At 36.3% G+C, this 24,380-nt stretch overlaps 1 long non-coding RNA gene across 2 annotated transcripts; it reads left to right on the top strand.

The window, feature by feature from the left end:
- Window positions 1–305: 305 nt before the first annotated feature.
- On the top strand, window positions 306–23,090 carry LOC307145351. Of its 2 annotated transcripts, XR_013818942.1 has the most exons (4): window positions 306–569; window positions 667–745; window positions 4,745–4,822; window positions 22,347–23,090. It is a non-coding gene; the product is annotated as an uncharacterized lncRNA (long non-coding RNA). The 2 variants fall into 2 exon arrangements; XR_013818941.1 differs by lacking the exon at window positions 667–745.
- The last annotated feature ends 1,290 nt before the right edge of the window (window positions 23,091–24,380 follow it).

Here is a 24,380-nt window from a genome sequence, read left to right as displayed (position 1 = left end):
ATTTGCCTAAAGTATATTCAGTTACACAATTGCACTTTTAATTATTTTCCATACCGTCCAACATTTAGGGCCGCAAGTTGATGTGTAGATGTGGATGAATGAATGACAATCAGCATAATATGCCTAAACAAAGTTTGAAATTAAAGTATGGATACATTTTTACATTCTATTAATAATACATTTCCCTCCCACTGACTTATGTTACAAAATATTCACCGTCATGATTACACAGTACACACTATAAAAAGAGATTTGCGTCTTCACAATATGGTAGTAATTTACTCTGTTATGCCTCATTTGTATTCTTATTTAAATACTAGATTGTAGAATACAACAGAATATTTAATCAAACCCAGATAGTTGTCATGACAAGAATGAATGCATCGCCCCTAGATCAGAAGATTTTCTTCCGGTCTGATGTTGCACATTTACAATGCAACGTTTCAAGAGGAATGAATAAGAGTGCCATTCCCTGTTAAAACATTCCTCTGCTATTAGTTTCAAATGTGTAGCGACGAGGCAGAGAGAGGGAGAGAGAGAGAGAGAGAGACGGTCCTTGTGTATTACAGGTAATTTGAACAGTTTTTACCTTTTAGACAGTGGTGTGTTTTGTGCGTTAGATATAATATTGATGAGTTAGTTCATTGATTACTCCTATTTGCAAAGATAAATCCACCGCTGTCTTCACAGACTGAAGAATGGACAATTCTTACAAATGGCAGCTGCATGGAAGTCCAAGGTCAAGGTAAAAAACGCAGACAAACAAGGTCTGTCTAGACAGACAAGAATGAACTTCACACTCGTATGCATGCAAACTCGCTGTAGTTTGAAAGGGTTTGAGATACAACTTGGGAAAACGGAAAAGAAACTAGCAAACAATCCGAAGTAATTCCTACTTTTAAGTGTTTTTAAGTGCACCGGCAACTGTTAAACTGTTACGAGTAGGAAGACAAATACAACTAACAATGCAGAATTCCCCTTCCGGTGAATCTGCTTTCTTCCTCTCGTGTTTCTGTGAAGAGATCCTTTATATGACATGTTAATTATGGAGCTTCTATCTTATATTATCCAGATTTGTTGACATTCAATGAGCTTCGCTACAAGAACCATGTTTTTTACAAAACAGAACAATGTTTAGGCGAATGCAGTGACTTCTTTACATTTGCTTCCTCAAAGAAATGCAAACAAATTACGAATGTGAAAACAGAAAAATGTAAAAGGAAGAATCTGATTGCAAGAGATTTTGGTTGAACATTTGTTACCTTATTTTTTATATTTGATTTGAAGTTGCAATAGCGTGTGTAGTAGAATCATTTTCCCTGGATGACCTTTTTGATAATTTCTCTCTCAAGTTCATTTTGATCAATTTGTCACCAATTGCAATATCAGATTTCAGCTATTTAAAAACTAGATTTCAACAATCAAATCGTAGCTCGTGTAGGCTACAATCTTAACTACCACCGTTATAACAAATTTAAGACAACATACCTCTTCTTATAATAAAACTAAATCCCAAGTGACATGAAAAGTAATTCTATTCATCAATAAAAATACATTTCTATTATTTAAAGCACAGCAGCAGCTAAAACGTCTGACTCATTTCAAATTCAACATCGCATACGGATCAACGTTTTGCTCCGATGTTATTGCTTACTGTACAAGTTGAAAATATTAATTCAAAACACATACATCTGTTTGAATAAAACAATTAGGAATAACTCAATATTAATGAATATATTTGAAATAGCAGTATGTCATTTAAAAAGCTCTGTTGACTATTTGTGCTATTCCTGTCTGTTGATAGTCCGAAACATGCATTTTTAAAGCGACTTGTGTAGTTTACAACTACTCATTAAAGGCGTCCCCTCTCTAACACATTAATAATTCTGCGTATTGTAATCTCGGGCTTTGTATACTTTACTTTTTTATATATAAATGTTTGAAAATCAGTATTCTTCACCCTCTCACTAAAATATTATGTACATTTTCATGGTTGACTCAATATAGCTACATTACAGTTCCGTACTAGCAAGTATACAGTCAAATTAATGAGCATTGTTTGAATAGCAGTAAGAGCGCTAAAATGGCATAAAGGTTCCATCGAGTCTCAACACACGGCGCCTTTAAAACGGTGACCACAGTGTCAAACTGGAAGAGGATTTAGTGAGTGTCCCTGTGTCTGCTGAGAGTGAGTTTGTGTCGATGTAAACTAGCGCCTATGATTAAGCACCTTTCTTTCTTGCAATTTTTATTTGAATGGCAAAATACTTACGCATTATTTCAAATGTCCAACGATTTATTTCAAACATTGCAAATTTGTTCCTTTTAATAACACTAATGCATTTTCAGTAGCCTAATTGTGTCTTATTCATCAGAGATCTAGCATACAAGTTTGTTTTATACGTTTCCTTATGTGCGCATCTCGCACGTCTCTGCTTGTTACAGTTTGTCACTGACTGAAGAGCTTTCAATAGCATGATCTTGGACTCTGATGTTTTCACTTTTCTGTTGCAAAGAAATCACAGGTGTACACTAAAATATAACTCTTCATGCCCTTCATTCTCCATTGAATTACCGTTATAGTGCTTCAGGTTGCTTCTTAATCACATGCCCAAATACATATTATAATCAGAAAGCTTTATGATATCTGACTTTTTCATTATCACACTTTAAAGCCATAAGTGACAGGGAGTGATGTTGAAGAAAAAAAAAGTTTAAAGACTTTAAAGCTCAAGAAAAGGATTGTCTGTGCAGTTCAAACCAATGCATCTAAAGGCGACGCAGCGATAATTTACAAAATATATATATTTTTATTTTATGACCATTAGAGAGAAATAGTCGATCACGTAGCAAATTATTCTAATGGAATCTATTATGTATATAATGGTAAAAAGTAATGTTTTAAGTAATATTGTTTTATTTACACTATAAAACTTCAGTCTAATTTCATTGCTCTGCTATGATGTATTAAATACCATACCAATCTATCAGCTACTGGCATACTTAGTATAGTAGACCTTTCGTGCTCTCTTATCCATCTCTCTATCCACATTGTGCCCAAATCTTCATTCAAATTTATACATGAGCATGTCACACAACAGAAAACAAATGAAGAACGGAAAAGCATGAACATTTTAAATAATTTTCTGACATTTAAACAGGATACTTTAGGCTATTATACTAGATCTCAGACTTGAGTTGATCTGTATATTCATTCATGTAAAAGTAATAGTTTAAAAGTTTTGGTTGTCTGAGGTAAAGACAAGGAAATCTGTCATTCAGGGATTTGGGAGCAGCATTGTTGTGTCTGTGCGTCTTACGTTGTCATGGAGTGGGTGAAAGATCGATTGCAACATCAGTTAAAGCTCGCTAGCCACAGCCATATTAAAAGGTGGCTTTTATTCTGGTTTCTAATTCATACAGAGACCATCCGAATATTCACGTTCTGTAGTTTAGTCAGACAAAATTACATTATGATGGGTAAATCATACATTACAAATTAGATTCACTCACTCGATATAGGCCTATAACATCTAAACATTATTTTCCACCCTTTTTAAATTATTAATAAAAACTTGTCAAATTGCAAAGACGTGAGTTAAAAAGTACTACAATACCTTGTCTACAAGTAAAATCGATGCAGATAACGTTACGCTAAATATGGTTCAAACATAGCAGATTTTCTTTATTAACCATGAATTTCCCACCAAAATACTCAATGTTTACATAAGACAGTAGCTATATGTATTTTGAACGAATGTCTTCAAAAACGCAACCTGTACAATGTGCCAATAAGAAAATGTAATGTGCTCAAGGCGCTTAAAAGCTACACCTTTGCCTCTGCATGCACATTCTTGCGGGGCTGCTGCAGGCCTGGTTCAGGAATTGATTCTCCTATGAAAAAAAAACATCCTGCAGAGTGCAGTGCCAACGTTCATGAATATGTATCACTATGTCACTGCAGTGCCACAGTGCTCCTATAGTATACCACTATACCAATAGCATTCAATTTAAAGTTTAAACTAAAAAAAGAACAGTAGGCTAGTTGAGTAGGAAGTATAAAAAAATTAGTTGTTCGAAACAAAACATCTCAAACGCTGTTTCGTAATGACCTTCTTTCTTATTCCAGAAAGCAATAGCATCCCCCTGAAGGAACAAATCTGTATTAAATCTCGCATAGTTCAGCAGAATATGACTAGGCCTGCGTCGATTCAGCCTCGGTGCAATGCGGTAAAATGTGTGGCTTAGGCTACATGAAGAACAGCATGAGCAAGTGAGATGACAATTTAAATCTGCGGTCAGGCATAATGAGAAATGGGAAGAAATGGCAAGGTAATATAGGCCTACAGGCGAGGATCTTCATTTTAAACAGAAATGCACGATCAGGTTTCTTTGTTATATATCACCAATTATGTATCACTAATATATAGGTTACACTGAACTGAGAATGCAAAATCTTATCAAAACCAGAAAAACACGAAAAAACTGATTATGTAGACTGTGGACTCGTAGCATGTTTTCTGTTTTGCCGGTCAAATTATATCGGTGTAGTAAAACTGGGAACAACATTAAATCCAAAAGCGCTGACTCAGAGGATCTGCATGTTTTGACAACTCGTACTTGTGTAGCTTCGGAATTTCTGCGTTACTCATGTTAAGTCCTTTAGATTCAGAGGGCTGCATTACAATGGCAACTAAAAGTCCGTTTGTCAGAGCGTCTCTCAAAATGTCTCCCCCACTTTCAGGCACGTCTAGTCGGAAGTCCAAGTTCAAGTTAAAGGAGGCGGTCAGTTCCTCTGCAGACATGTTAATTGCGACAGCATGTAAGTGCAACTTTCTCGGTTTCTGACATCTTTTCTTTAAAGATATGGTTAAGATAGTCAAATAGAGTTTTTTCCCCTCCACACCAACGGAATATAGCCTAGTTAGGCTACCATTGGGATCCCAGAATGCCCATGCCAGAAGTGGGATATGGAAATTAACCTGGAATATGAGCTGGAATATGGATCAATTTCATTCTAAGATCATTTTTTATCGGTGCTGTTGTAATTTGTAGCTTGAATAAGAAAAAAAAAATCTGTATAGGCCAAGTAACGCTGCGAGCTATTGCTTTATGCGTTTTTAAAATGTAGGCTATTATTTCAGAATATTTTATCTTCAAGAGAAAAAAAACTGCAAAACACTGCAACCGACAAACACAAATTTACTTCAAGTTCTTACTTTTTACAAATACACTGGCCTTATTATATTATACTGTATAAAATAGTAGCTGCTATCACATAGGCTAATCTACTAATATGGAATGAGTTAGAAATATGGTTAAAAAATAGGCGTTTGTCATGGCTCGTTGTTTTTCACCAGGAAAAAGTAACAGAAGTTTGTTTAGGCTACAAAATGCAACAAATATGTTCAGCTTTATTTTAAACGACCAAAGCGAGTCCATATTGCGGTTTAAACACGGAGGATGAATAGTCGTCTTTTCAACAAAATTCAACAATTAATTAGAACAGCTGCGAGTTATTTTACGTTTCACTATGTTTTTTTCTCCCGTAGCAACAGCTACAAACAGCAAAAGAGCTTGCATTTCCACAATAACTTGCTACAATTAACATCAGTTATTTTGTGTTATATTTCACAGGCGTACAGTCATCATTGGAAAAAATCTTTTTGATTTACAAAACGTTATCAAATTATATATATTTTTTATAATCGTATAAAATAACTACCTAAAGATAAGAAACCTATAGTCTGAAAATCTCATTAAACACAGTTTTGCTGTTTATCTAAAATCTGCCATCTATTTGCATGCGATGATATACGTAGTGCTGTTGAGTGCGTACGTTTTCACACAACCTTTCTCTACTAAATTTATAACCCCCTTGCAGAATTTAAAGAAATAGCACGTTATTTTTAGAGCTACATAAGGTACGTTCTTAAAAATAAAGTTTCTGTATTGGCATCGATGCTTTCATGAAGAACCTTTCCACAAAAGGTTATTTAGATTATTAAATTGTTCTTCATATAAGAAAGAAAAAAATTGTTATTTTAAGAACTGATCACTGAAAGGTTTTCTGGGGAACCAAACAAGATTCTTCTATGGCGAAACTCGGTTTTTGTAACCTTTACTTTTAAGAGTGTAGGGCCTACATAAGACATTATACATATTTCCCACAAGACAAATTTTACACCGATCATCCTGAACAAACGTTTAATATTGGTTTCTAATATGAATGTATGCACCTTTTATAGTTGAGTATGAGTCCCTTAGTTGTCCTAAGTGTGAAAAGCTGGATCTCAGCCACTGTTGGGAAGAGTTCAAATGTACAGAAAATACTGGAAAACCAACGTAATGTGCAGTACATAGAGGATTTCTCTAAAGAAGTGGGCAGCTTCACTACTCAGAAGAAAAAAGAAACCACTATCACAAAGCATAGACATCATCGAGGAAACAAAGGGATGTGTGTAAATTCACATTTTGTTATTGTTATTATAGTACATGTGAATATATGTTGTGTAATAGCTTCATCTATGCAGTTATAAAAATAAATAAAAAAGATCCCTCTTTATTATACACTCAATTGTGAGTGGTATGTGTGTACAGACGTGCAAATAGCTGAACGATGGAATGTTAAAAACATTGATGAGAACAAAAATCTGGCATATTCTAACAGTGCTGAAAATCTCTGGAAAAACAGCCCAAAAATAATATGTTATTCAGTTATATCTCAGATTTACAATTATCCATATGACGCATCAGAGAGTCCAGGAAAGTATGTGGACAATGAAAAGTGGTGGTCATTCTGGCCTCCAATTCATCACTGGAGACAATTATTTTCGCAATAGGAGTACAGCTTCCATTGTACCATTGTATAATTTTTGATATTATCATGGTACTTTGACGCGCAACTTAATTCTTTGTATTCCTTTTCTATATTTTAAGAATCTGTACAGTTAATTCTAACTTTAATGACAAGGAATTGTTGAATACAAAATAGACGTTTTTATACTCAGAAACGCTGGGTAACAAAACATTATTTGAAGATGCTAACTGCATCAAACCCGTTCAGAATTCATACTTTCACACTGTGCGACCGCCTCTGACATAAGTAGCCTAGATATTATATATCCTATATTTTGTTACATATTTTTGTTACGTTATAGTTAGTACATGTAAACTATAAAGGGAAACGAAATTGGATGGTTTGTTAGGCTATTGTTATTATTCACCGCTGTAATGAAGTGTACATTTGAATAGTCCTTCGAACTAGGTTTAAAACATGTACCTCAGGAAAAAATAACGCACAAATAGCTTCTGAAATCACCATAAAAATACGGACAAAAGTTGCTTTAATAGTCTTATTACAGGCAAATGAATCAAAACAGACATTTTGTTCTCCCTCTGCATTTTACATCGTTTAACAAAACATGATGAAGGTCAAGGCACAAGTATTGCCAACAAAAGCATGAAAAACGTCCTTGAGTATTTGCATTTGACTTGAAGTATAATTTAAGTGATCTTCAAGATAAGTACATAAGTAAAATGACTTTTCTCAAAATCTAAAAAAGTAAATAATTTGAACTAGAAAAGACTAAAACAAGTTACTTGCCGCTTTCACGACCTTATGATGAATTATATGTCTGAACATATTCCATCCACATAAATACAAATCTACAGTTATTCTTAAGGAAGAGGAGGCAATCAAATCCCTGGCATAAATGTATAACTAGTATTGAGCACTTTGTAAAATGTAGCTCTTAGGACATCTAAATTGGTGTACGATATGAAAATAAAGTTAAAATCGCACTATAACACTAAAATTATACCACATTTTAAACTATGACACCAGACAGAAATAGCCAATAATTCGCACGCACGACACTAGTTTCCTAAACGCATGTTTATGCAAGGACAAATTACGCATTTAGAAAAAAAAAAAGCATTTTTGATCAATTAAAAATTGCAGTCGGTTATTATATTAAATGTATGTATTACATACAAAATCGATAAGCACTTTCACAATCGATTCATATTCGGCTGGACAGGGACAACAAGTAAAGTTCAAGTTCAAAGTCTCTCACAGCAGACAGCCAAGGAGAACGCGCAAGGAGACCCCTTCACCTCTAACAAAATAAATCACAGTATGAATGCACAACTTTTGTCTTGAAGTTTTAAAACACGCTTGCAATATTGTTTTCTTAAACTCTAGTAGTTCAGTTGATAAATTAGAATTCCATTCGTATAGAAAAACGTTTAAAATACGCGGTTGCAATTTAAACAATATTTACAAAAAAAGTTCAGTCACGTTAGACAAATTTCTTTCACCGTTCGTCTTGATCCAAACAACAACTTTGGACCGTTCCTGCGTTTGATTACGTGCAACATTGGATGTGTTATTTTTGGCCCATGCAAGCTAAAAATTGCAGCTTCACAAACCAAATAACGGTCTAGGGTTAAACTTAAAACAGTAAGTGATACTCATCACCTCTCCAAGTTTAACAACATTTTATCATTCAAAATTCAGTATTTAAGTGTTCCCCATTTTCTCATTTATAACCAATATTTTCAAACGTTATAGGTCTTGTAAAAACATATCTCAATAAAAAGTGTACTTATTTTCTTTTGTTTCCTTGCATTAGATTGGATTTCAGCATAAAGAGACCAGGACAATTTGGAAGTTACAGTTCAAAAACTTTACACTTTAGTGATAATCTGGGGAGCCACGAACGTGAAAAAGTCGTGGATAAATTCGACTAATTTTTCAAATAAAATTAGAAATAAAATAAATAACTTAAATATTTTGACCCATCATCTTGCTGAACAAAATTATTCATGATTATCCATCCAATTCGGCTGTTCCACTAAAGGTCTTCTGAATAAACTTCGCTAAACAGCAATAATAAAATAAAGTTTGCTTATAGAGACAAGTTTGATAAATTTGCCCCCGAGAACATTCAAAGTGTTTGAATATTTCCACAAAACGAGAATTCGCATTCGCAAATGAGAACCTGTTACAAATATTTTTTATTATTTTAAATGATGGAACCTAATCACATGCATAAACATATCTTGATAATATTAAGTTTGGAGCTACAAAGGCGTGGAATGGTCATCAGATAAAGCCATTCTACCCTGAGTTACAAATAAACATTTTAACTATGCTTAAATGTGTGTGCTTCCAGTACTCCGATTGGTTTTATTGATTTAATTGGTATGTTTAAAGACCTATTCTTGTTTGGATAAAAGTTGTTTTTCTCAGTCAAGCCGTCCATAAATGCAAAGTAAATACAAACCAAATGTAATTTGAAATTAAAGCTTTTTTATTAACATATCCAGAGTGGTTATGGGGCATTGAAAAACCGCACTTTGCAACATTTCATCCTGCGTGGGATTTTATGAAGAGCCCTGCAGAAGTGAGGAGCTGTGATTTTAAATTCGCCTATATCAACAGAGCGCGCACTCGGGGTCCTTAATTAATCCTGTTCTTAATTAGATAATTAACGCATCCTGCTGCTGTAAAATAATATGCATGAGTGAGATATTAAATGCTTGAAAGGCTTAACATGACTGTCGACGGCAATAATGTACAGTCTCTGAACGCTGGACAATATAATGCAGCCTACGTGACTTACTGTCATTGCAAGAGCTCGGATGCCATTGTAGAAGCACGTGATGGTCATGCAAAGTATAGTAGACACCCAGAGGATGGAGACGAATCAAACACATTCTTTTAAACGTTCATGTTACTTGGCAAAACATATCGTAAATCGGCCTCATTATATTATAAGAAGGCTTGCAGATTAAAGATGTGAAATGTTTTGGTATGTCCCTGTTCCTTATTTGCCTCAGCTATGTGGCATACTGGACGACTTTCAGAGAAAAATACTACAATTTTTTCCAAACATTTTTTCCTCACTCATATGCTTCACCACTAAATACTGACATGACAGTGAATGTAAGTGAACACTTCATAAGAGATGGAGCTGAAGGGCTCAGTGAAGGTTCATTGTGGTCAGCAATAAAATCAGAGAATCAGCTGGTGGGGTATGTGTATGTGTGTTAGTATGTTGGATGAAACTCCACAACACAGACATCTTGCAGTGATCTTAGGTCACGGGTGTTCAAGATCATTGTTTATTCGGACATGAAGCAGTCTGAATGACTAGATTAGAGAGAACCACAGGAAGATGTACCTGCCATGAGCAATGGTTTACATGATGGTCATTAATATGGTCATTAATATATACTTTTAGCAAGCTACACCAGTTATACATAGTTTGGGGTGGAGGGGGGAGATGGGTGCAAAATGAATGGACACCATCAGTTTAAAAGAATGGTCATCAAAATGTGACTTTGTGCTGAAACACCCAGTGGACAGCTTTCATCTTTCTTGTAATTTCTAACAAATCGCCAGTTTAATAATAAATGCTTATTTATTGGATACCTATATCAAGCCAGTGTTCAATCTGTGCCATCACATATGAATGAAGATGCGTAACTAAAAACCTTCAAACAGAAAATCATTTTTGAATCAATAAAAATCAGGATAAATTACATTTCTTTCACTTAATTCAAATGGGTTGTCAGGATCCCCAAACCCCTAAAATTTGAAGACTGCACTAGAATCACACTATTTTAATAGTGAGAATTATCCCAAACATTCGTCAAACATTTGCACAAAAAAAGAAAAAGAAAAGAAAGTAATAAAGCTGGAGTAGAAAGCTTGCACTTTTGTATGGTATTGGTTTGACTACCCTAAACTTCTGATAATCAGTCTGGGCAAAGTCAAAGTACAAAAAAACACTAATGGCGCGTTTCCACCGAGCGGTACGGTACGGTACGGTACGGGTCGGTACCCTTTTATTTGCGTTTCCACTGCCAAAAGTTGAGAATGGTACCAAAAAGCCGAACCGTACCGTACCACTTTTTGGGTACCCTTCCGTTGGGGTACCTAGCACAGTGGTACGGTACTAAAAGGTGGAGCTAGACTCACTGCAGGACGTTGATTGGTTGACAGAGAATCGTCACTTGCGCGTGCTACGAGGGGAATGACAACATAAGAAGCGCCATTTTTTATATACAGTTTAATATAATACTACTGTTACTGTGTCACGAAATGTAATTTTAAGAGTTTTTCAGGCGAGAATGTAGTTGTTTAAAGCTCAAATCTGTGGTTTATTTATAAAGATGATTTGTTTTTCCCCGGTTGTGAGATCCATGCGATCAGCGGGCGCTCGGCGCTCATGTTTCCCGGCTGGGTGAGCCTTTCCTCGGCTAAGTTAGTTCTTCTGACGTTCGCCGATGACTCCGACGGTAGTGGTTAAACATGAGATATAATTCGTCTTGTGTAGACCTAACGGGCGATCTTTGGTCTCGTGAATATATAATTCGTTCCCTGTCAATCGTTTTGGCTGAGGGCTAAGTTTAGTTTCTTAGGCTATTTGTATTTAACGTTAACTTTACTGTTGAAATGTTAGACTAGAGCGCAGCATTTGGACATTTGACTGAATTGTTTGCTTTATTTCTTATTGTATAGCTTCTTGTACCTTTTACTTAAACTTTTATATTGGCTATTATTGATAAAACTGAAATTTTACTAAAAGAAATATGGTTTCTTGTCATTTTCTTATTACAAGATTATCACTGATGTTTATTGCAACATTTGTACAAATGCATATATTGCCTGTAATATGTGTAATTTTTTTTATTATTTAAACGAAAAGAGGTAACGTTAGGGTTGTGTTTTAAATTTCGTTTTGTTATAGAATAACGTATAACGTGCAGTGAATAATCAATATGCGTTGCGCATGAACCACATTTGTGTCCCTATAATGTTTAATTTATTTAAATGAAAACGAAAAGAGGCAGAGTAGTGTTTTATAACATATTTCGTTTTATTGTTGCTTAAAATGAACATACAGAGTAACAGAGATAAGTAGTAGCAGATCGCGAGCTGAGTGACGCTTTTAAGAACGCGCTGTACCATTTGCATGTAGGAGTCGCACATGGCAAGTACAAACTTTGCGTACTTAATAATGAGAAAAGCCAAATGTCGGCGCTTGTCTTCTTGTGACAAACATGTCGAGGAGCAAGAACAAGATCTGCTGTCATCCATTGTAGTTTACTATGTTCTTCTTCGCGCGAAAATGACGTCGATCGAAACACCACGCCTATCAAGTAAGGGTACTGTTGGCAGTGGAAACGCTAGCCAGATCATGGTTAACAGACCCGAACCGTACCGTACTGTACCGTACCGTACTGTACTGCTCAGTGGAAACGAGCCATAACTACACTGTAAAAAAATTATATGATCAATAAGTTATGACAAAATATGTATTTACATTGCTTTAACTTATCAAAATAAGTGAAGCATTTTTCTACTTTTTATAAGTTTTACAAGATTCAACAATTTTTTTTAAGTCAGTTTAATGTAATTTAAGTTGAAATGACTTAAACATCCAGGTTGATTGTACTTAATAATTTAAGGCAGCAATACAGTGTAATAACTTCTTTTGTGAGAATTTGCCTTTTCTAAGCAGTAAAATAGTTCCAATAACGCTACTGTCCATATATTGTGGCTCTTTACTAGTGTATATTACTTTATTGTGATGGATGGTTTTGACATGGAATATGAAAATAAAAGTATTTTTAAATGCTTTGCAACATTATAGGATCAAAGCACCATGAATGTTGGATTGCAAAGTGTGATAACCTGGGGTGTGTTTCCCAAAAGCATCCTTACGTAGAATTGTTTTGGTAACTTGCGACCATAGTTGGCTTTGGGAAACGCACCCCTGGTTGGTAGTGCACAAGAAGGTTCATCATAAAACCTGGAGAATCTGTTAACATTCCTATTCACTTCACTTGCTCACAGAACCACAGAAGTTCCTGAGCTGTAAATGCTATGAGACTAAACACTTTGAGCTGCAAGAAAATTGTCATTTTTTATATATATTTTTAAAATATAATTGAAAAACAAAAAAACATTGTTTTTAACCACTGATCAGGCAAACTCATTGCTATTGTCATTGGTTACATTAATGTTGTGGTGTCAGGTAGGGTGGATGCTCAAACAAACCGATGTTTTGATAGGGCTACAGAGTCACAACGTTTGTACTTTGACGGCAGAAATAAACCTATAAATGCATTACTTATTGTTGACTTTGTATTTTGAGATAGGAGAACATATAAAAAAAAATATATAAAAAAAAACACTTCAGAAAATGAGCAACTCATGCAATCATGTTAATATTAACCACACATTTACATTGTTATGAAAAATGAGCACACATTTACAAAGAAAGAATCAACACCGCCACAGCAGCAAATGCTGAAGAGGACTGCTGTGATAAAAAGCTGAATATACAGTTTTAGCTCCAAACTTCAACCTCTACTTAAATTGTTTAAAATAATAAAAATAAGAATAATGCATCAATGCATCATAACTCAGTGCCAAGGCTGTACAAGCCTTTGGTCACTTTGTGTGTCTAACCTACATAATAATTTTAAGTAAACTATTGCTTCAGCCTTCAGGTGATCCTGGAGCTGAACTGTCAAAAACTTAGACATGTAGCACTTAAAATATGGGAAGATGGTATACATTAATAAGACCTATTTTGTTCTTTATTTCTTCATAATGAGCAATAAATAATTATTTAGTGTACAAAATGTGATCTCATAATGAAATAGTCTATGATCTCTGACAGCTGAGTGGTCTATGTGGAACAGCGAGGTATTCGCATTTTGGTCGCAAGCACCCTTTTTCTGATAGTAGCTTGACTGTGAAGCAATCATTTTTAATGGCATTGTATTAATGCACCTTACTAGCAATTTTATAGGATTTATATTTTTATAGATATTTTATATCTATAAAAAGCAAGATAAATGACCAGGAAACACAATAAAAGTCCCTTTAAACAAAAAGTGTGATAACCAAACAGCTTTTACAGAGGTTCTTGGCATCAATGCATACAGCTATCACAAAGTAATAATACACTTTTAATGTGTGGCTCAAAATGGTGACAAAGATACAAGACTCCATCTGCCAAAAAATCTGTCTCTCAAATGCCAATTTTGTTGATTCTATGATTCTTTCCCAGTGACATGCACTTGAAATTAGAGCTAGAGGGGAGATTTCATGCAATGGTGAAGTTTACAATTGCTCTACAAGCCTGTATACTAACTAGACTACTATTCATTTGCATGATAATAGATAAAGGTGGTCTAGTTATGATGACATGTCATCTAAGAATCAATATCCTGTTGTAAAGAAAAACAAAAAGCCCATATGTAAAACAACAACAAAACCCCCAACCCAACAACTCTGTTACTATGGCTTTTATTGAGTATCCAAACAATACCTTTTTTCAGAGCACCTGAATCAAAACAGCACCGATTCTTCTCGTTAGCCACCAAGGCTGCATTCCAGTCCAAAATTGTCATGCCCTTCTCTCGCTAACTTCCCTCCGTCTGGTTCACTCGGATGTAGCCTACGTCATGAGTGCCCACTACTGGCGGAACCTTTGCAATAAGCTGAATTGGAACGTGCTAAGCCCTTGATCACTTAGAATTCACTATGGGGTTGATTTATTATTTATTTTTTCCCCTTACGAAATTGTTTAATACTGTCCATATAAACTTCTCTCCTCACTTCAAAATGGCGGCAGGGATTCCCCGAGGGGAAGTGCTTAGCGAAGTTTGCAAGTGCGTGTCTGAAAGTGGACTGGAACGCAGCCCAAGTTTTGTGTCAAAATTCTGTAATCAAGTCTAACATCACTCTGTAAAATACTATTCCGAGTTGCCCCATTTCCTTCATATAAATAATAAATCATAGGCTAAGCTAACCTTGAAAACACACTTATGAACGGTATGGTACAGTACAATACAGAAAGATTCGGGACGGTAAACCCTGATCCGGCTTGCGTTTCCACCGCCAACAGTAGGCTACCCTTACTTGATAGTAGGCGTGGTATAGTCAGGGTTGCCAGATGCCAGCAAGGTTTTCCAGCCCAAAACCTCGTCAAAAACCGCGAGAATGCACAAAAAAACGCCCAATTATTATTATTTTTTGGCTTGTTTCTCGTTTAAACACATTGAAATCATTAACAAGCTTTAAAATTACCCATTTTTCGACTTAGCCTATCCGATTTTAGAAACAATATTCAATCAAATGAATGCCAAAGTAGGCTACACTGACCTCAGTCAGACTATTCTACTATTAAACTATAAGCTTATGTTACGAAAAATAATGCGATCAACTTACGATGAGTCTGTTTATTGTCAATAACAGTCGCTTGGAACAAAAGTAACATAAAAACATTGAGTGGATATATGGACATAAAAATTACCCACTTTAACGTTTCAATTATTTCAAATGGCAACATGAGTGCTGGGAGAAAAAATCGATTCACCTAGGTATCGCGATTTTTTTTAGCCTACTTTTTTTATTTTTTTATTTATTTTTTATTAGCCTACAGAATATTAGATGAGGTTGACAGAAGTTAGCCACTTTCGTTTCAACAGAGGATGAAATGTGTCGTTATAGAGCTGATTCATCTTTAAAAGACTGTGATCTCGATTCAAACACCCACGCGATCTTATTCCATTTAATCATATCACAACATTCAAATCTGTGTTGGGGCTGCAGATGACCCAGAGAGAGTTGTCATGAAACCGCAGTGTCAGTCAACTAAGCTTGAAAACCCCGCGATCTAGTGTGTTCTTTGAGGGGCGGGCGGTGCCGGGAGTGTCTGTTGTGAGGTTAGGGGGGGCGTCAGCCAGAGTTGTAGTGTGTGTGTGTTTGTGTGTTTGTGAGAGTGAGTCTGCTACCGGAAGAAGGACGGTAAGTGTTTCGGCAATAAAAACCCGCCGAACTGATCCGAAACCAGCCCAATTTTTTTATCCACCCGCCCAAACCCATTTTTGCCCGCAAAATAGATTGCAAAACCACCCAATCTGGCAACCCTGGGTATAGTCTATGCCGGAAAGAAGCCACCGACGTCATTTTCGCGCGAAAAAGAAAGCAACATAGTAAACAACAATGGTTGATATACAGCATATCTTGTTATTGCTTCTCGGCATGTTTGTCACAAGAAGACAAGCGCCGAAATTAGGCGTTTTTCAATACCAAGTAGGCTACGCAAAGTACGGACTTGCCAAGTCCGACTCAGGAGAATGACTCCCGAGGACGCGAGTCCGGTAATTCTGCAAGTGGAACAGCGCGTTCTTGAAAGCGTCACTCAGTTTGCTCTGCTACTCCTGTTATCTCTGTATGTATATTTTAGTCAACAATAAAACTAAATATGTTATAAAACAACACTCTGCCTATTTTCGTTTTCATTTAAAGAAATCTTAAACATTATAACCACACAAATGTGGTTCGGCAACTCATATTGATTATATTCACTGCATGTATAACGTTAGCCTATTTAACAAAACGAAATATAAAACACAACCCTGCCACTTTTCGTTTAAATTTTAAAAATGTTAAACTTATTAATATGGTTTAGGCAATATGTACATTTGTACTCTGATCATCTTCACTGTAAAAAAATTAAAAATGACAAAACGTACCCTGTCTCTTTTTGTTAAATTTCAGTTTTATCAATAATAGCCATTATAAAAGTATAAGTGAAAGGTACAATAAATAAGAAATAAAGCAAACAATTCAGTCAAACATACAAAGTCTGCGCTCTAATCTAATGTTACAACGGTAAAGTTAAATAGCCTAAATATAATGAAATTTCACTTAGCCCTCAGCCAAAACGATTGGCCAGGGAACAAATGATAGATTCAGGAGACTAAAGATCGCCCGTTAGATATACACAAGACAAATTATATCTCATGCTTAACCACTACAGAGAGATCAGAGTCGGCGGCAAACGTCAGAAGGACTAGCCGAGGAAAGGCTGTTTCAGGCGGGGTATGGTGATTGGAATGGATCTCACAACCTGGATCAAATTTTCATACATCTTTATAAATAAACCACAGATCTGAGCTTTAAACAACTACATTCTCGCCTGAAAAACTCGTGACACAATAACAGTAGTATTATTGTATTTCAACTGTATTAAAAAATGGCGCCTCTTTAAAGGCACCGGGGTGGCGGTTCCGCCGGCTTGGGCCCGTAATCGCTGCTCGCAGCTATATTTATATATATATATTCCCCTTGTAGCACGCGCAAGTGACGATTCTCTGTCAACCAATCAACGTTCTGCGGTGAGTCTAGCTCCACCCTTTAGTACCGTACCACTGTGCTAGGTACAGTACCACTTTGGTACCATTCACAACTTTTGACAGTGGAAACGGAAATAATTGCGTACTGTACCTTACGCTCAGTGCAAACGAGCCATTATAGTCCTTCTTGTCACAGCAAAGACTGTACAGTGGACAGATAATGATAACACCACAATGTACAATAATTTCTGTGCTTCAGTTAGAAAATGCATTGAGAGATTAAAGCTACATTTAATGTTATTAAAAATGTGAGATGGAGAAAGTGAAAATCATTAAGCAACACATTTGAGCTTCAGCAAGAACCAATGAGGTTCATTCTCATGTGCAGCATGTTTGAGCTTCCACAAGAACCAATGAGGTTCATTCTCATGTGTTATGCAGCACTTTTGAGCTTCAGCAAGAACCAATGAGATTAATTTAGTGTGTTACCAGCACGTTTGAGCTTCCGTTTGAAGTTCATTCTCATGCATTACGCAACACGTTTGAGCTTCCTTAAAGGAGAACTCCGGTCAATTTTAACATTTAGCTCATTTTTTTGTACATTTGGAGTGCTGTCAGTACAGAGAACAACGACAAAAATCGGTGTTGCCTACACCGTGTTATCCTCTTTTTAAAATTTGCACCCTGTTGACTTCAATGGGGCAAGTTTTAAACCTGCTTTTAGCCTCTTAACATCCTTGATGTGTCATTACAAGTGCACAGCCAATGTGAGTGATTCCTTCAGAGTGACGTATTTACATCCTGTTTTCGGTCGAAGTCCATAGTAATCGATTGTCGAGTTCACGCGCATGATCATAGGTACTAAACCAATGCGCGTGAACTCGACAATCGATTACTATGGACTTTGACCGAAAACAGGATGTAAATACAGGTATGAGCGCTGGCTAAATAAATATCATTTTTATTCATATCTTTCACATCTACTGCAGTCAGATTGACCCGTGTTCACTCCGAAGGAATCACTCACATGACCTGTGCACTTGTAATGACACATCAAGGATGTTAAGAGGCTAAAAGCAGGTTTAAAATTTGCCTCATTGAAGTCAACAGGGTGCAAATTTTAAAAAGAGGATAACACGGTGTAGGCAACACCGATTTTTGTCGTTGTTCTCTGTACTGACAGCACTCCAAATGTACAAAAAAATGAGCTCAATATTAAAATTGACCGGAGTTCTCCTTTAAAAGATATAGATATAGATATAGGTTTGTTCTCCCGCATCAAGCAGGTTCGGTTGAGCTTCAGTTTATGTTCCCTGATCAATGTTTATATGTGAATAAAAGCCTACATTTAATCAGTTTATCATATAAAGCGATCGAGTCTCTTTAGAAAAATGACTAAACCACTTTGATTCGCTTCGATAAACTTTTTGAAGTGTCAAAGTGGTAGTTGCGTAGTTGTCAATGGAGTGACAGAAATCTCTGAGATTTCATCAAAAATATCTTCATTTGTGTTCCGAAAATGAATGAAAGTCTTATGAGTTTGGGACGACATAAGGTTGAGTAAATGATGACAGATTTAAAATGTTTGGGTGAACTAACCCTTTAAAGACGTGTATCAGTATTTTTCACTAATACACAGTTATTATCCAAGCATTTTATATGACAATATTGCATCTGACTGCAGCATTCAACACGACATAGTGTTAATCAGTCGACACTTATCACACTTCCCAGAAACCTCTAGTTTAGTAACTAGTCTAGAAACCTCACGCAACCATGTCTGACCCACTCCTTTATAGTCTCCTCTCATGTCTATACCAAGCATAATTTGTTATTCCACTCTACAATAATAAAAAAAAATACTAATGACAAAAGACTTCGTTGTCATGCAAAACAATAAGCTTTTGGAAAATTTTGCTTGGTTTGTGCCTTAAGTAGTAAAGGCCAGGCCTCAAACCCAAGCCACACTGCTGAAGTACTCAAGCTAAGCTCCTGGTTTCCAGCTATGACCCAATGAAGGAAAAATTTCTTTCTTGAAACAGCTCCATGAGAGGCAACCTGGTGTGATTTCTCCTGTTTCCTTTAGTTATGACTCCGTATTGTTCCTCTATCTTTTTTGACACCTGTATGTGAGCACTGATTCAGTTTCCATTACAGCATTGCCCTTTTGTTAATTAGTCTCCATCTGGTTCCAGTTAAAGTCACTGATGTCACCGCTCCCCCTCCCTATACGCCAGTCACTCCAGAGAAACATGGAAAACATTAGAGCCGCCTCTAATTAAATAACCAGGGAGCGTTTGTCACTATCTGTGTCTCTTGGCTAAGCTTTGACTCCCACTTATAGACTAAAACATTTGGATTTGTTGCAAAGCCACATGCAATAGCTTGCATTTATTGCCTTTCCACTCCCACACAAACAAAGGAAGAGAACAGACAAAAAATGGTTAGGTATATGCATTAAAATTATTTATGGATCATGGATCAATACAATAGGTGGTGATCTGGCTATTTTATGTTTCATACAACATCTTCTATATCTGGGATGGTACTTGTCCCATATATAATGGGATCATGAAGCACTTGAATATATATTAAAATTTCACAGGGCTGACAGGGCTTTACCAGTTAAATGAGCAAATAATGAATTTGAGAAATGCAACTGAATTTAATTTAGTTGTCAAATTGTTAAGTGTAACAAATACCACATCATTAGAATAGACCTGACTATAATTTTTCATGCATTATATTGAAGACATTAAAGCAATGACAAAACAATGCAAACAAAGAATAATAATTGCTACAGTGCATACAAACTGTCTCAATAAATATTAGCTGATAGCTGACGATAAAAATTAAAATTCTGTCATCATTTACTCACCCTTGTGTTTTGCCAAACCCGTAAGACTTCCGTTCATCTTCGGAACACAAATGAAGATATTTTTTATGAAATCTGAGTAGATTTCTGTCCCTCCATTGACAGCTAAACTACCACTTTGTCACTTCAAAAAGTTCATAAAGAGATCGTTTAACTAATCCATATAAATCGAGCGGTTTAGTCCAAATTTTCTGAAGAGACACGATTGCTTTATTTGATGAACAGATTGAATTTAGGCTTTTATTCACATTTCACATTCACATTAATCAGTGACCATAAACAAGCTCAGCCCTGCTTGACATATGAGAATGAACCTCATTGGTACTTGAGGAAGCTCAAATGTGCTGCGTAACAAGAGAATGAAGCTGACATGCTTAGCTTCCATTTACCATAACTAATGTGCACATTGATGAATGTTTATGTGAATAAAAGTCTAAAATAAATCTGTTCAGCAGCGATCGTGCCTCCTCAGAAAATTTTAACTAAACCACTCAATTCATATGGATTATTTTTACGATCTCTTTATGAACTTTTTGAAGTCAAAGTGGTAGTTGCATAGCTGTCAATGGAGGGAGAGAAATTTCTTAGATATTCAAATATCTTTATTTGTGTTTCGAAGATGAACGAAAGTTTACGGGTTTGGAATGACATGAGGGTTAGTCATTAATGACAGAATACAATTTTTTGGGCGAACTATCGCTTTAAGGTCAGAAAAACTCCCGTCCAGGGTGAACCATATAGGTGAATAGCTGATATCAGAACCAGTGTCAATACATAAAACTGCTCTAACATTATAGGGCAAGAAACATTAACTTTAATATGCTACTCATAAGAAACGACATTAAATCATTTTAATTTAAAAACAATTAAATGTAATTGTAAATTAGAGTTTCAGGCCCAACACGAGTAGCCTCTATTCTTTTTAAGCAGCCGATTATAATTAGTTGAAATTTAACTATAAAAATGCAATAACTAACTTTAGTGACTGAATTGTAAAGATACATTCATGTTAACGATTCGTTCTGGAAATAATTCCAACAATTATTATCTCCAGTGAAAAGAATGAGAACATAACTTGGGGGTCATACAGTTGAAAGTCTCAATATATGAAAAAGTCTAAATTCACAATTTTGGCACAGCGGCCAAGGATATAAACATTTAGCTTACCGTTTAAGAAGAGTTGCAGAGTAGTTTGTTGACTCTCTTGCAAGGCTGCTAATTCCACATAGAATCAATGAAGTTCACATGTTTCTAGGCCGCTGTAATTATCGCTAATGATTAGGCTAGTCACTAAATTACCAGATTTCATGCCATCGAATCTTATTTTCGTAACAATCAGAGTGACCTATAATCATAGTGTGCATACGTAGGCTAAATAATTACTTTTTACTCTCGGACGAACGGAAAATAGGAAAACAAAGCCAACACACTAATTTTCACTAATTTCTTCAAAATTTTACCAGAGACATTTAGACTGTTTTTATTGCATTATAACTTTACTGAATGCAGGTCTATCGGATAATTCATAAACTCGATCTTACAGTACTTATTTGTAATTGTGCATTGGCGTTTTGTAGTTTTATTCAATGTGCGCGTGTGTTGTCATTTTAAGACGATGAAACCCAAATCATTTTAATATTTTATGTAAACACGGTTTTCTTTTATTTTTGTAAATTAGCAGTTTTTGTTGTACATATTAACTCAATTAAGCCCCACTGTAGATATCAGTAATTCTGTTTTCATGTCATTTCAGAATTATCACCGTTCAGAAACAAATGTCCTAATTTAGTGATTGATCTTAACAGATCAGTTTGGTTCAAGGCTCAGGAACTTTTTATTGTTTAATTTCTTGAAATGCCAGAAGAGAAAATGAATGCTTGCTTATGAGCTGGCTTATACAAAAGATTACATCCAATCCCATGTAGACAAACCAATGGACCACTACAATTTCAAAGCAACAGAATACAGAAAATCATTTTAGCTTGTATAGAATTGGGCCTGTATTATTATACATTTCAATAAAATGTAAATACTTACTATAAATAAAACTTATTTTAAAGTAAAGCTGTTATTGATGATTTTGTATTTTTTTATTTTTTTTATTGTTTGCAACAGACCAATTTGTCATGAACATGTGCTTCTTTGAAGAGGTATTCTAAATATACAAAGGGTATTTGGTCCAAATGTAACCACTCAAAAGCATTATATAATCCAGTTCCACCACACATAGTCATCTGTCAGTACATGCGGTACAGTCCACTTGTCTTAATGGCTTTTCCTGATGGCTTGCTGTTCTCAGGTAATGACATCTGGGTGTTTACTGTGCTGACTGGCTGAGACTCGCCGCAGGCTGAATGAGTACCTGAGGGGTGGCTGGATGGCGCGGCAGGCCGGTTTATGAGGAGGGATGGTAAACAGACAGCAGCGATGGCCAAAACCAAGGTCCTGCCCTTTGGATCGAGCAAGTCTGAAGCCAGAGGAAAGAGCCAGCCAAGCAGGAAGCAAACGCATGCTCCCTATTCACTACATCATAAATGCTCTCTTCATTCCAGACAAATCTGAGCTGTTCCTCAAGAACTTGGACATTATATAATGCGTCTACTGATATAATTTATATCTAATCCTTAATAATCCATTATTCAGGAATGTGGATTTCCACAGCAACCTTCCAGTGAGTGCACTATAGTTGAGATGTTCATTAATATCATCGCAGTATTCTGATTTTTTTTTTCCCCACAGATGAATTTGTTCTAAGATATGAGGGCATTCAAAATCCCACAAGACTCAAAACTGGATCAGATCCAGTTTCACTTCATACTTCCTCTCTCATCCTTGTGATGTTAATCATTGTCCCACAGTTACCAGTGTTCTTTTATCACACAACACTTTTATAGGAAGACATAATGTTTGGCTGTAAACATGTCTCAAACAACATGCTGCTACATTTGTATGCCAACAGATCCTGAAACCCACATGAAACTAATTACATCATCCACCATTCTTAAAAAAATGTTGTGCCGTCAGAAAGAAAGAAAGATCAACGGAGAGACAGACAGATAAAGAGAGGCAGAAAGACAGGTTTGCGACGTTAAGCTGAGATCTTCTTGTTTGGTATATTCTCCTTGGCACTAAAAGTCATAAAAGGCCTTCAGGTTTTACAATGTCATGTCCAAACGCAGCATCCCCCACGGCTTCTCTTTCCCCTTCTCTCTCTTCCCTCCCTCTGAGCTACCTTCACCTCCCCCCATGCTTTCTTCCTTCATCAGTCGAAAAAGACAAGCATATTCTTACTGCTGAAAAGCACTATGAATATTGTTGAAAAGTACAGACTGGAAGGAATTTAGTGGTCTCGTGTTTGTGTGCCATTGATTTTGTTGACAGTGGTCAGAATGTTCTAATGCATGTGGTACAGATCGAACGATCTCAAAACCGCTTTTGCTACTGATGCCTTTCCAAGAACACATCAGAAGTGCCGCTTTAGGCTTATGGTGCCAGTGCGAGTCCCTTTTACGCTTTAGGCTTATGGTGCCAGTGCGAGTCCCTTTTAGTGTTTCTTGCTGCTTTTGAACACTTACTGTTTTAAAAATGGCAAACAGTACAGATAAAAAAAAAAAACTTCAATGTTTAAAAAAAATCGACTTTTCAAAAGTCAAACATTGTCAAAGTCATTCTTTAAAGCTGACATTCTGATTTATTGTCGGCCTTTCAAAACAAAAGACTCAGAGGTGACCAATAAATCCGTCCGTACTTTGCTTCCTCAAGCTATTTGTCCTCTTGAGGTGTAAAACACTCTGAGGCAAGCCCTACTTGAACCAGAGCTGTGAACATATAGCGTCCACCAATTATCCTGTCTGTCTGCTTCTCTGCTAATTATGGCTTGCCTGCTGTGTTTGTGCAAGTGTGCATGTGTGTCTCTTATGGACAGACGGGGGCTAATAACACCATATTTTTTGAAAAGACAGAAGGCCTCTGGCCATCGCTTTCAACACACATGCCACACAGGCAGTCCCACCCACAGCACTCAGACCTGTCATTGATGGCCATCCCCTTTCCCACTCTTAGACTCTCCGCAGCTGTGGCCTAGCGTGACAGAAAAGTGCAACAAATTACTTTGCTACCGCTTCTGGGGGCAAATGTCAAATATCACTCCATATTTACCAGAATGGAGTCATGCACAGACACTTACACAAGGATGGGTATTTTCTGTGCAGGGTGTGGATGTCATGTCAGCGAGAGAGAGAGAAAAACTGGTTTCCTTTTCTGGATGCCATCCAGGTCTGTGCACAGTACCAGGCAGCTGTCAGTAGGATTGATGAGCCCAGCTGGTGAAGAT

This window comes from Squalius cephalus (assembly GCF_949319135.1).
Source record: "Squalius cephalus genome assembly, chromosome: 18".
NCBI classification, from domain to species: Eukaryota; Metazoa; Chordata; class Actinopteri; order Cypriniformes; family Leuciscidae; genus Squalius; species Squalius cephalus.
Note: the sequence above shows the minus strand (reverse complement) of the source record. Positions and strands in the feature narration are given on the sequence as shown.